Below are 13,823 nucleotides of genomic sequence, written 5' to 3' on the forward strand. Positions count from 1 at the left end.
CATACATGCACATACATATATTCCTTTTCAGATTCTTTTTCATTATAGGTTTACTACAAGGTTTTGAATATAGTTCACTGTGCTGTACAGTAGAAACTTATTGTTTATCTATTTTATATATAGTAGTTAGGATCTGCAAATCCTGAACTCCCAATTTATCCCTTTCCACCCCCTTTTCCCCCATAGTAACCATAAGTTAGTTTTCTATGTCTCTGAGTCTGTTTCTGTTTTGTAAATAAGTTCATTTGTGTCCTTTTTTTAGATTCCATGTATAAGTGATATGTGGTATTTTTCTTTCTCTTTCTGTTTTGCTTCACTTAGAATGACAATCTCCAGGTCCATCCATGTTGCTGTAAATGGCATTATTTTATTCTTTTTTAAGGCTGAGTAGTATTCTACTGTATAAATACACAGGAGGCATTCTCTTGATAAAAGCTGTTGTATATTCTGTTTCCTGGAAGGCTGTTAGAACATGGAACTGAGTGGAAAATGTGTGTATTTTACTTCTTACCCAGCATTGCTACATTGTTTTAGTTCACTTTTTCTGTAAACTTTCAAGTGAAACATTTATCACTTCTTGGAGGTCAATATGAGATAAAATTTTGAAGTTAATAAAATCATGCCATGATTCATTCATTCAATGAATTTTTTACCAGTACAATAATATTACAAGCATAATAACTACTATCTTAGTAGTTACTATAGTTCAGGTCCTAATATGTGGACTTTACTTGTTCTGTCTTATACAAAACACACAACAGCTTTATGAGGTAGATACTCTTATTATTCCCATTTAAAAGATGGAAAACTATTGTTTGGACAGTTCAAGTTACCTGTCCAGATCTGATCCCAGAGAAGTGTTTCTTAATTCTGAGCATCTGTATTTAACCCTGGAGCTGGGTGCTATGTGCAGTGTCAGAGAAACATGTAGCATAGTTGTGAATATTGAAGAACCTTCAACCTCATTGGAGGAAAAATGCATGGGAATGGTTATATTAAAAAGATGAGTTTACATCCATTGAGCCACCAAAAAACACCACATATAAAAGGCAGAAATAAAGAGCTTGCCTCTCGGTGTATATTACTGGGTTTCCTTTACAGTACAATTTCCTTTTGCCAGTCTAAGACATCCATGTTACTAATCCAAACAAAATAAATGTGAGAAGTTATCACATAAGTGCCTTGCTACCTGTAATATTTGGAGAATACATTGCAGATGGAATTAATGTGGCTGAGTCAAAACTAAGAATGTGTGTCACGGACAGCAAGTCCTCTGACAGCTCCTGTGCCATTTCTTCAAATACCGATTCTGTAGTAGGGTATCCCCATCTAACACCTCGGTAGCTCTTTTCCTATGCACGTTGTTGAATGAATTCCTTTACTTCTTATATAGTATGCTGGAAGGTTACCATCAGATTAGTTTACAAAATAGACCTCTGTACTCACAGATATAGAAAACAGACTATGGTTACCAATGGGGAAAGGATGGTGAGGGATAAATTAGGGATTGGGGATTAACAGACACACATTAATATATACAAAATAGATAAAACAACAAGGACCTACTGTATAGAATAGGGAACTATAATCAATTTCTTGTAATAACATATAATGGAAGAGAATCTGAAAGAAAATATATTCATGTATATATATGTATGACTCAATCACTTTGCTGTATACCTGAAACTAACACTATAAATCAACTATACTGCAATAAATTAAAAAAAAAGACCTCTGTATCCCCTGAAGAAATAAACAAATAGTACTTTGTAAATGGAGATCATTAAATAAACTCAGTAATCATTCACAAATATTCCCTACCATCTTTGTGACTAAATATATAAATCGTAGCTTCATAACATAACTTACAATAAGATTGCTCACAAATTATCTCCCTTGTACTTTTCATGAATTATAATCCATACGTATTTTGCCTTCTACAACCTAAAGGAAACACCAACATTTTAAAAAAGGATAGTTACAAGCCAAACATCTGTGAGGAATTAGCTTCATACCACTTTATTTAGCTGATATTCTCTTTATAAATGTTGTTATATGTTGTATTTCCTGGAAGTCTGTTAGGATATGGAACTGAGGGGAAATTCTGCATGTTTTAATTCTCACCTAGCATGATGAGCTAAAATGATGTTTTAGCTCACTTTTTGTATGAGGCTGATTCCAAGTGCTGAAAAGCCATTTTTCCTGGGTTAGCTTTAACTATTTTATGGCCTTCTGAGGGCAATAGACTTCAGGTCTTTTCCAGGAATATATATACAGTATCTTTGTATAGTAAAAAAAAAAAAAAAAAAAAGACGCCCTTTCCTCCAGGTACCTTCTCCACATATTTAGAAATTGTTGTAATATATTACTTTCATTTTTTAATTTTCTCTACTGAAATTTTATATCATTGTCTTCTTTGTGGGCACAGCTTGTTTTGTCCCCTGAGGCATTTTGTAATAACTGCTTTAAAATCCTTGTCTGCTAGTTCCAACATCAAGGTCGTCTCAGAGATGGCATGTGTCGGCTGTTTTCCCCTTGGAAATTTGTGGTGTTTTCCTTGCCTTTTGGCAAATAATTCTGGATCATCTCTTGGACAGTGTGAGCGTTGTGTGGGGGAGACTGGGTTCCTGTAAAGGGTGTTGAGGGTTCGTGTTAGCAGACGGTCATCTTGGTTGGGCACACACCGCACCATCGCCCCTGAGTCAGCTGGCGGCCCAGACCACTGTCCAGACTGCTGTGAGCGGGTCTCACATGTGAGCTTTGGGGGGCCAGGAAGCGCCTTGGGCAGAATTTACACACAAACTTCGGCCCTGCGGCTCCTTCCGTAGGTGGCCCCCAGCTGCCCTCGGGGTAAAGCTGCAAAGATCTGAAACTCAACCCCTGCTAGTTTCTTCCTCCAAGTTTTCACTCCCCTCAAAATATTCCTACATTTGTTTACTCTTCAGAGCCTTCAGGTAGCTGTTTTTTTGGTGTTTTGATCAGAATTTATAGCTATTTGCAAAAGGTTCCATTAGGACCCTCTTCTTCTGCACCAGAAGAGGAAACTCCTGCATTGATTTTGTAGAACAAACATTTTGCTTCTGTTTGCCAGAAACACATTGCAACAACATGTACATCTCTGGAGACCGTGGGTCAGAGGGCTCCTTGGAGCCTCTGTCTGCAGCAACCCTGATAGGATACACATGCCATGTGGCAAGCACACTGTTCCATACAGTCACACCACACGAAATCGAAGGCTACATGTTACTTTTGTCCCTGGTCCTTACAAGCACCCAGACTGTTGAGAAATCAACCCTGCCCTCAGATAACTACAGAGAGTTTCTCCATCACTTTCTGAGTAATCCGTTGCAATGCTTAGCGTAGGATTACTGAGAAAATCCAACTTGAATCTAGCCTCCTCCAAGTCCATCCATGTTGCTGCAAATGGCAAGATTGCATTCTTTTTATCGCTGAGTAATGTTCTAGTGTGTGTGTGTGTATATAAAATATATACAGGTTTATATATGTATATAAAACATCTTCTTTTTCCAGTCACCCGTCAATGGACATTTAGGTTGCTTCTGTATCATGGCAATTGTAAATAATGCTGCAGTGAACACTGGGGTGCATGTATCTTTTTGAATTAGTGTTTTGGGTTTTTTTTTAAAATATATATACCTAGCAGTGGAATTACTGGATCATAGGGTAGTTCTATTTTTAGTTTTTTGAGTACAAAAATAATTTTAATCAAAACTAACTCAAGAATAGAACAAATGAGAACTATCATAAGATTCCATACCCTGGAAATCCCCATATATCATAAAGCAGGGGTTCATTAGTGATCAGGCCAAAAAGTTTTCTGATGGGGGAGGGTCACCTTAAAGAAATAACACTTGGAAGTTACTGCAGTGTGGAATTGAGCATGACATGAGATGTTGATCTGTTGAGGTGATTTCCAGAGAGTGAAACACCTTTCTCTCTTCCTGAGTTCAGTGAAAAGTCTCCAGTGTTTGTTCTCCTTTGGCCTTGTCTTTCTACAATAGCTGGAAGGTATTCACTCTGCCTGGAGGGCTAGAGAGCAACCTTGATGAGAAGAATTGACACTTGTGACTCATTGAGTGGGTACCATCTGTGTGTCCAGACAACCTGTAAACAGTCGTCATCATCCCCATCTTCAGAGGAGGAACCTGACACTCAGAGACAATGTGTTGTTTACCCAAGGACACAAGGATGGAGGGGGCAGAAGTGGGATTGCAGCCCGTATCCACGTAACTCTCAAGCCTGAACATGAGGTGGACCCTGACACGTTGCGGGGGGTGAGCTCCTCTCGTGAGAACACATCTTGTACACTCTGTCTGGAAAGGTTGCAGCCATAGGTGTGAAGCTTCTTTGAAAGCCAGAGAGTCCTGGTAGAGGCTCAAGGCATTGTTCCTTCTTGTTTGCTCATTTTGCTTTGTTTTTCCCCTTTCCCTCGTCACACTTGGTGAATGGATGAGTCGTCCTGAAAATGTGCACTTCTCTTGGGTTTATTCATCTCTAAATCTATTCCAAAATGAAACATACTCGTCAAAAACCAAAGACAGTATACAAACAGTAGAATCCAGATAAAATAAACCTCTATGATTCAAACTCTACATTGCTGGTCTATATTTTCTATTAATCTAACTTTCTGTGATGATTCACTGTGATACAAACATGGACATCAACTAATAAACCTTACTCAAGTCTTTGCTTGCAAGTGAAGCAAAATTGCAATGACAGAAGTCCTACATAAAAATCCTGTGAAGTCCGGGCTTTAAAAAAAAATAAAGCCAACTGTAGAGCAGTCAGTTCTATAGAAATGGCATACCTAACCTTTCCCTAAATTGCATGAAGGTTGTGACATTTCACGGCTAAATATAAACAAATTATTCTGCGCCTGCTCCCCTCACTTGTGCTGACTGACACAACAATTAAGGAAACAAGTTTCCTTTGTAAATTACATCTCCACGCAGCTTTGAGTAAGCAGAGAGTGTACATTAGAAATATTTTTAGCTTGACATGAGACTTTCCAAAGGCTCCTAATTAAGCATTTAAGCCCCAGAAACTATAATTGCAACTGCGAAAATAACTGGGAAATCATACCTTTGGTGGGATCCATCTTAAACTAAAACTATTGTTCGGAAAGCCTTATGGGAAGGCTTTCTTACTCTTCAACATCCTCTTAAGCAGAAGGGTACTTCTAATACTGCCCACCATATGAGAAATTCAGGCGCACTGTTTATATGCACGGAGTATATACAATGAAGGCATAAGCACATACAAATGGAAAGAATGACTCAACAGCAGTCCTTTGTGACGAGAAAGGAAAGATTCCAGAGTGTTGTCCTACTGAACTCCACATTTCTACGAGTCAGATGTGGGTTCTGGCCGTGGGAGTTCAGCTAGCAGAATCCCTGGAAGAGGTCTTATTAGAGCACCATCTTACTTATTATTTGATCCAAAACTGTTTCATCTTTGTAAGCGTGCGACATTTCCTAAAGAACAGTCATGGAGTTTTATGCAGAATATTTCTATACAGCTCATACTTCAAATATTGTTATTTGAAGGTAATGTGCTTTTTATAGTTCAAATGCTAAAAGCTTTCAGAGTAAAACATCAGTTGCTTTGGGGGTGGGTAGAGCTCAGTGTTACAGTGCATGCCTAGCATGCATGAGGTCCTGAGTTCAATCCCCAGTACCTCCATTAAAAAAAAAAATCAGTTGCTTTTAATAAGGACTTTTCAGGGCCATTAGCATGTATGAATTTAAAAATCACTATCATCCAGCTACTGTTGTCCTAAATACGTCATGTGTTGGTCACCAGTACAATTACCTAGATAAATCTGCAAATATGTTTAGAGAGTTTTATATCTGTGCAATTTTAAGTAAGTAGTCATATGAAGGTAATGTTGTTTATTTCATTGTTATTTTTAATTGAAATTTCTTTCAGTTATTAATTACTATGTTAATTCACTTGAATCCCAAATCAAGAATTTCAGCAGCACAGTGAGCGATACAGAATGGGTGGCCAGTGAAGCTTTGGTGATGACTGACATCTGTGAAGTACTTCCTGTGGGCATCAGGCAGGCTCACTGATCCCCCAACAACACTAATACTGTATCCTCAGATGGGGATACAGAGCATCAGAAAGGCTGGATAGCCTTGTCCCAGGCGTCCTGGTTGTCTTTGGACCCACCAGTTTGGCTCAGGGCCCTTCTCTTAACTTTAACCCTACGTGGATGAGTAAATTCTTGTGAAACGAGCAGATAAATAAATGAATGAGGTGGGGGAGGGTATAGCTCAAGTGGCAGAGCACGTGCTTAGCATGCACAAGGTCCTGCGTTCAATCCCCAGTACTCCTGTAAAGATAAATGATAAAGCCTAATTACCTCACCCTGCCAAAAAATAATATAATAATAAATAGATAAAATTTATTTTTAAAAAATAAATGATACTCCATCGCTTAGAGGAAGACATCAAACTACAATAGAATACGTATGGCAGTAAAATAACGAATTCAAACAAATACTACATCACGTTGGTCTCCTGTGTGTATAGTTTCGGAACAGACCCCTTAAGACACTCCTCATCTTGCACTCATCACATCATCAATTCTCTAAACAGTTGTGGGGCTATCCTTGGGAACTGACTTCAGAGCCAACGTACAAGCCACAAGCACACACAACTTAGACGAATGGCTTTATAGTCCCACCACTTTTTTAACCAAAGAAGATCATCCCACAGGACCACATATCTTCTTCTCCAGAGTTGGCTCTGGGTGACATTTGGCTGTTGAAAGAATCAAATCCATCCTCAGAGGCAAGGTATTCAAAGGCATCGGTCACAGTTTATTTTCCTCAGTTCCAGAACTGTTTTTGAGTACAAGGGTCTTGCTCTAAAGGTGTAGTCTTCCAAGTTGGAAGCCCTGATGGGAACCTTACTCATTTGGATAAGTTACTCAGAAGACCAAAGTGAGCCTCATTCTTTGAAATCCAAGTGTGAAATCCTCTGCCTTGCTCCATGGTTATGCCGTGCCAGAAAATAAGCGATGGAGGAGAGGGGAAGCTACTGATTTGCTTTCTCAGAGGATGCTACCAGACAGGTCCTGGGGAAAATACCTTGCCGTAACTGGGTCTTTTAATGGTGATGACAATGATAGAAGGGCAGGCAATGATTCACTAAAAAAGTGGAAGAGTGAAAGATTTACTAGCAATAGGGAATTGGTCTTAGGCAAGACTCAGAAATGGAAACAGTTTTTTGAAACCCTATGAGGCCCACTTCAGCCTCTATGTCATTTCCCAGTGACATTGTACCCCCATTCCTCCCCTCTCCCCGCTTCTCAACTCTTGCTCTGTGCCAGATGTCAGGAAGGTACTAGCCGATGGAAGTTTGCCATGTAACCAATCACTAATATTTGCATCATGCAGAGAAACTTTTGCATTTTTTTTTATTATTGAAGTATAATCAGTTTACAATGTTGTGTCTGTTTCTGGTGTACAGCATCATGCTTCAGTCATACATGTACATACATATATTCCTTTTCATATTCTTTTTCATTATAGGTTACTGCAAGATACTGACTATAACTCCCTGTGCCATACAGTATAAACTCATTGTATATCTATTTTGTATATAGTAGTTAGTATCTGCAAATCTTGAACTCCCAATTGATCCCTTCCCACCCCTTTTGCCCCTGGTAACCATAAGTTTGTTTTCTATATCTCTGAGTCTGTTTCTGTTTTGTAAATAAGTTCATTTGTCTTTTTTTTTAGATTCCACATATGAATGAGATCATATGTTATTTTTCTTTCTCTTCCTGGCTTATTTCACTTAGAATGACATTATCCAGGTCCATCCATGTTGCTGCAAATGGCATTATTTTATTCTTTTTTATGGCTGAGTAGTTTTCCATTGTATACATAGACCACATCTTCTTTATTCAGTCATCTATTGATGGACATTTATGTTGCTTCCATGTCTTGGCTATTGTAAATAGTGCTGCTGTGTGAACATTGGGGTGCATATATCTTTTCAAATTAGAGTTCTCTCTGTATATATGCCCTGGAGTGGAATTATTGGATGATATGGTAAGTCTGTCTCATGTAGAGAAACTTGTAAAGAAGGAAAAGCAGCCTAATGTTGCCACAGAGGGATATTCCTGTCCTCTGCACCCACTTTCTTCATGAGAGAGTGAATCAGCAGAGACCCGCAAACTACCTCCAAACTGTAGAAAGATTGTCAGCTCCTTCCTTAAGGGTAGAAAACCAAACAGATCAGACATTTAAATTCAATTTGCTTGTGTAACCAGAATAATTTATCACAAGCAGTGAATATCTGCAGAGAACCTGAACTTTCTGGTATTGTATTTCTAAAAAGCTGGGAAAGGAACCCCACCCCATGAAAATTGTTCACTTTCAAAGGAAGTATCTGAAACTAATCTCTCCTGTGTCCCAGAGGGGTAAGGATACGGGAGCTAGGAAGGGTCAGTGTTGCCTCCTCATGTAATATCTTCACAAAAAACTTACAGGACAGCCTTTTAGTATTGATAAGGTTTACCAGTGAAAAGGTTGTAATATTGATAAAAACTTGCATCAATCAACGATGATTCATTCACCACAAATATACTTAGTTAGCAAGATTAAAATTAAAGTTTCCTTGAGCAGTTTGGACTGAAGAAAGGAGTATTCTTAGCTGGCTTTGTAATTCAAATAACACTTTGCCCTTCCTTCAAAGTCAGTCTAACCCAAGAGGAAAATGGCTGGCAGGCAGCGTACAGAAACATCATTCCTTACCTCAGATATCTGATAGAGGAAGTTAAACGTACGTATGTGACTCTGCTCCACTGTAAGACAGCCAACTATGTATTGATTGAAAGAAAAAAGAGAGAAAAAGGAAGAGTAGGCCAACTTAACTAGCCAGATAGCCAACAGAATTTGAAATTCCAATTATTACATCTAAATGTTCCCAAAGCAATCGTTAAATAGTTGAATAAATGGAAAAGCAATGATCCAGAATCAGTGCTGTTAAAATGCATGAGAAGATAAAGCAGGTCCTTCTGAATCCCTCCAGAGGCACTGTTCTCCTGCAGATCTAGGGGAAATCCAGCTGGGTCCCAGGCTAGCGCTGCAAGGCTGCATGTTGGCTTGTGGAAAGTCAGTGGAGAAGCAGGAGTTAACACTGCATGCCTACCAAACAGCTTCTGAGGAAAGGGGCCAAGGAGAAGGCGGAAAGTTTCCAGCAATTCAAAACTAAAATGGTGCAGGAGGAGGGTATAGCTCAGTGGTAGAGTGCATGCCTACCATGCACGAGGTCCTGGGTTCAATCTCCAGTGCCTCCATTAAATAATAAGTAAACCTAATTACTACCCCCCAAAAAAAACCATACAATAAAATGGTGCAACCGTGCTTCTTTGTACTTAGCCCTCCATTATGGTGGAGAGAGAACCCTTCTTCAGCAATGGGAGTGTCCATGGACCAACCGTTGATCCCATCATGTCCTCACTACTCACTCATGAACATTCCTCTGCTCCACTCCATAGTAGATGTATTTCCAGTAATTCCCAAACCACCCCAGAGTGTCTGACACCCTGGAATTTATAAGAAACACCCAGAACCTTAAACACTCTAACATTTAAGAACATTTTTCTGCCTCAGATATATCCCTTATCTAAATGTAGTGATCTACTGAGTATGTTTTTTGAAGATACTAACTTTTGCCGATTTCCTTCTTGTAAATGTAATCACTTTGTGTGTTTTTTCTTAAAGACAAGAAATTTTATAACAGCAGGTGTTTTTCTCAAGGAAGAAAATATTTATGTAGAAGCACTTATGATTTCTAGGAAGGTTTATCATCAGGTAGGAGATATAAAGCTGGCTCAGTCCTGTCTCAGCCATTCACAAAGAGAATGGAATCACGGTCCAATTCAATGGGAGATCATTCAATATCTGGTCTTTGGTTTGGATCTAAAGTAGTTTACTTTTCTGAGGTCATTTGCACTGTTGGAATGATCTTTTATTTATTTCAGAATTGCTCAAGGTCTGCTTTCCAGGTAAAGGAGTATCAACCAGAGGCTGAAAGATGATTAAGGTTATGTAACTCCAGAAAAGTACAGGAGGACCTAAAGAGCTGTGACTTCTGAATTCCAGGCTGTAGAAATTTTTAAATGGCCATGTGATTAACCATGAGATTTTAGTTTTCATCTGTGGACATAGATCACTGTTTGCTTTTATCTTTTTAAACATGTGAACCTGGGCTCAGAGAGTCAAAGGTCATGCTTGGTTTAATGCTTGCAATATGAGCCCTGGAACAAATAAAATTAACTATGATATGTGAAATAACAAAAAGGAAGGGGGAGGGAAGGAAAGAAGGGAGGAAGGAAGTGAAGGGAATGGAAGGGAAGGGAGGGAGGATAGATGGGAGGAACAGAGGGAGGAAGGTGAGGCAGAGCTGTGACAGCTCAGGCTCCAATTCAGCTCCATTACATGGTGTTTATTGAGCACCTGCTGCATGCATGGCAGAAGCACCCTATCAATTTCGCTGTGACTACTGGCAGACACATCTCCTGTTTGACTCTTGCCCGCAGCTCTCCTATGAGAATAATAGTCTTTCCCACTATCTGTTCTCGGAGATGCTGTGAAAATTGACAAGTGCATGCTCGTGAAGGATGTGAAATCCTCAGAGGCACATGTTGTGTAAACATGGAAGTTTGCTGACTTTCCAGGCCACAGCCAGAGTCTGTAGCTTCTCAGAAAAGCCAGGTTTCCTGGTTGAATGCTACTTGCCTGGGGCTGTGTTACTTCAAAATAGCTGATGTGCATTTTATAATAAGTGTCCATGACTCATGGCCCAGCAGAAGATAAGGGTATAAAGATTGAATTATATTTCACATAGACTAAATGTCTCCTAATCTCGTTTGTTTCTTTTGAGTTGAGTGCTTCAAATCTTCATGATTCATCAGATGTTAAAAAAAACCTTGCTACTTGACTAACAGATATTTCTTGTGTTCAGGAAGATTCTTTCAGAGATGTTCAAAACCCAAAAGTAATTGATTGCTTAGAAGTTGGTCCATATATAATTGAAATAAATAATTTGTAAATACCTGTTGAATCCCAAAACAACTGAAGAAGTTATAGCATTAAAACGATGTATTATCAGATTAAAGACCGTATTGTCATCACCTTTTCAAGTAGTTCAAACATTAGAAAACAAATCCTAGGCAGGTTTTTTAATTGAATAAATTTGCCGAGCATCTTGCAAATTTATTTTGTAAGTTGCCAAAAACCTCTGCTGTTTAAAGTTGTCAACATCCATCTAAAATTATTAGTTTAATGACACTCTTTGAAAAATACAATTTTGTGCTTCTTCTAATGTGTGTTGACAGTTAGCGGCATTAATTAGCACTCAGCAGTCAGGGACTGAGCTCATTTCTAGCTGTTAATCTGGGACCAACTCAACAAAGACTCCTATGATCTAAACAAGTCTGGCTACTGGTCCTTCAATCCATAATATGTCAGAATTCTCTGGGTGAAGCTTAATTCCCACTTGCTTTCTTAATACCCACATCATCATTACCATTGCTTGCAATTTACTGAAAAAAGTCACCTTTGGAGGAAGTGGGCATGTAAATGGCAAAATATAAAATCCTGCCTAAGGCAGGTTGCAAGTTTAGATTTTTTCATACATAGCCCATTTGAGCCTCACCAATTTGTCTCCACCCATCACAGTTGATTGCGTAAAATCTAAATTGTTCTGTAAATACTATAGGGGAAAACTAATACTATGAAAATTATCTATACATGTTAATAAAGTTAAGACTATTTGTGAATAGCTTTGTAAAATTACATTTTGTAGAGTTATTTTTCTTGGAAATAATTGAAGTTTCTTTTTCAGAACATAGTTTATATGTAGGTCAATATAGATCTTTCACTGTATTAATCTATATACCTAGGAAGATAGTAGACAGATGATAGACTGTAGCTACAGTAAATGGAGGTTTTTCAGTACATATGTAAATAGACATGTGCATAGTATTAGTGGATAATAAACCGTACCTTTCAGTTCTCATTTTTCTTCAAGAAAAATTCATTGTTATTCAGCAAGTTTCTTTGTGGCTTTTCTGGTGATGTTTAAAATGAACGTTGTGATAATATTAAAGAGGACACGATAATTTAAGCATGAGTAGGACATAACTTCACTGTATTTGTAGAAACATAAAAGCCTACCTACCCCAGCAAAGTGCTAGACTTGGCTCATGCCAATTTGTTAAGAGCTGAGTGTTAAATTTTCAGGAATTTTGTGAGCCAGCTGGCAAACACACACATTATTAAATTTTAAGTCTATGAATTTAAAAGTGAAGTACATTTAAAACAATTAATAAATACTCAGAACTCATCAAATCCTAATTTTCTTTTTTTTTAAATTTAAGTACAGTTACAATGTGTCAGTTTCTGGAGTACAGCACAATGTCCCAGTCATGCATATACATACATATATTTGCTTTCATATTTTTTTCATTAAAGGTTATTACAAGATATTGAACATAGTTCCCTGTGCTATATAAAAGAAACTTCTTTTAAAATCTGTTTTTATATATAGTGGCTAACATTTGTAATCTCAAACTCCCAAATTTATCCCTTCCTACCCCCTTTCTCTGTTTACTAAGTCTGCAAGTCTGTTTCTGTTTTGTAGATGAGTTCATAGTGTCTTTTTTGTTCTTTTAAGATTCCACATATGGGTGATATCATATAGTATTTTTCTTTCTCTTTCTGGCTTACTTCGCTTAGAATGACATTCTCCAGGTCCATCCATGTTGCTGCAAATGGCATTATTTTATTATTTTTTATGGCTGAGTAGTATTCCATTGTATAAATATACCACAACTTCTTTTTCCAGTCATCTGTTGGTGGACATTTAGGTTGCTTCCATGTCTTGGCTGTTGTATAGTGCTGCTATGAACACTGAAACTCTAATTTTCTGATCTGTGATCTGGAAGTTACTTGTGTCTCTGTGAAGGAGGAGTGAGCTACTGCACATCTTTTCCCAACTTCACATTCAGCGATGTCACAGTGGTGGTCACAGTGGGAGTATCTGTCACTGAAACTCAGGTCTGGCTTCTCACCGCTCAAAAGCCAATAATTGAGAGGCAAGTGTTGGCTGAAAGGAAAGTTTGCTTTATTCTGGAGACTGGCAACTGAAGGACGATGCAAACTCATGTCCAAAGCCAACTCCCCCTACCAGTCAGTGGGCAAGAGCTTTTAAAGGGAAGTTTCAAGTCTGTACAGTCAGAGGGAGGGGTCTCCATACAGACCAGCACAGTCAGCTCTGACAGTCATCTTGAAATTGATCATGTGATGGTCTGATCAGAATCATCCTGATTGTTTTAAGTACAGTTCATCTTCTGCTCCAGGGTGGGTTTGCTCCTATTTCTTTGAGGCCAGTTCTTGGAAATGGGGCATCTTATGTCATGGGTATAGTCTGGTCATCATATAGTTAACTTCTTCCACCTGGTGGGGGTTTCAATACCTATAAAACAGCTCAAAGGACATGGCTCAGAATACTATCTATAGCCCTTGAGGGGGAACTGAAGGTCTTTGATTTTATTTAATGACTAAACTATTATTATTTGGTCTTGTTTGACTGCTTTCCTTTAATTTTGCATGTTCTCACTTCTCTGATTAAATTCATTCTTTGGCTAATGTGTTTGTACAGACAAGAGGCAGACCAAGGATATGGTGGGAGGACAGGGGTCCGTGCTTGGAAGCCCCCATGGGGTCCTGCTCCATTTCATATTTACACCTCAGAAATCAGGAGATCCTACAGATTAGG

The 13,823-nt window shown here is 38.5% G+C and overlaps 1 protein-coding gene and 1 non-coding gene across 4 annotated transcripts in view; both read left to right on the forward strand.

Annotated features, from left to right (window-relative positions):
• KCNQ5 (potassium voltage-gated channel subfamily Q member 5) overlaps window positions 1–13,823 on the forward strand; it is a 451,726-nt gene that overhangs the window by 184,234 nt on the left and 253,669 nt on the right. The window lies entirely within an intron of this gene.
• TRNAG-ACC (transfer RNA glycine (anticodon ACC)) lies at window positions 9,264–9,336 on the forward strand. The gene has a single exon. It is a non-coding gene; the product is annotated as a tRNA-Gly (tRNA).

This window comes from Camelus bactrianus, chromosome 8 (assembly GCF_048773025.1).
Source record: "Camelus bactrianus isolate YW-2024 breed Bactrian camel chromosome 8, ASM4877302v1, whole genome shotgun sequence".
NCBI lineage: Eukaryota > Metazoa > Chordata > Mammalia > Artiodactyla > Camelidae > Camelus > Camelus bactrianus.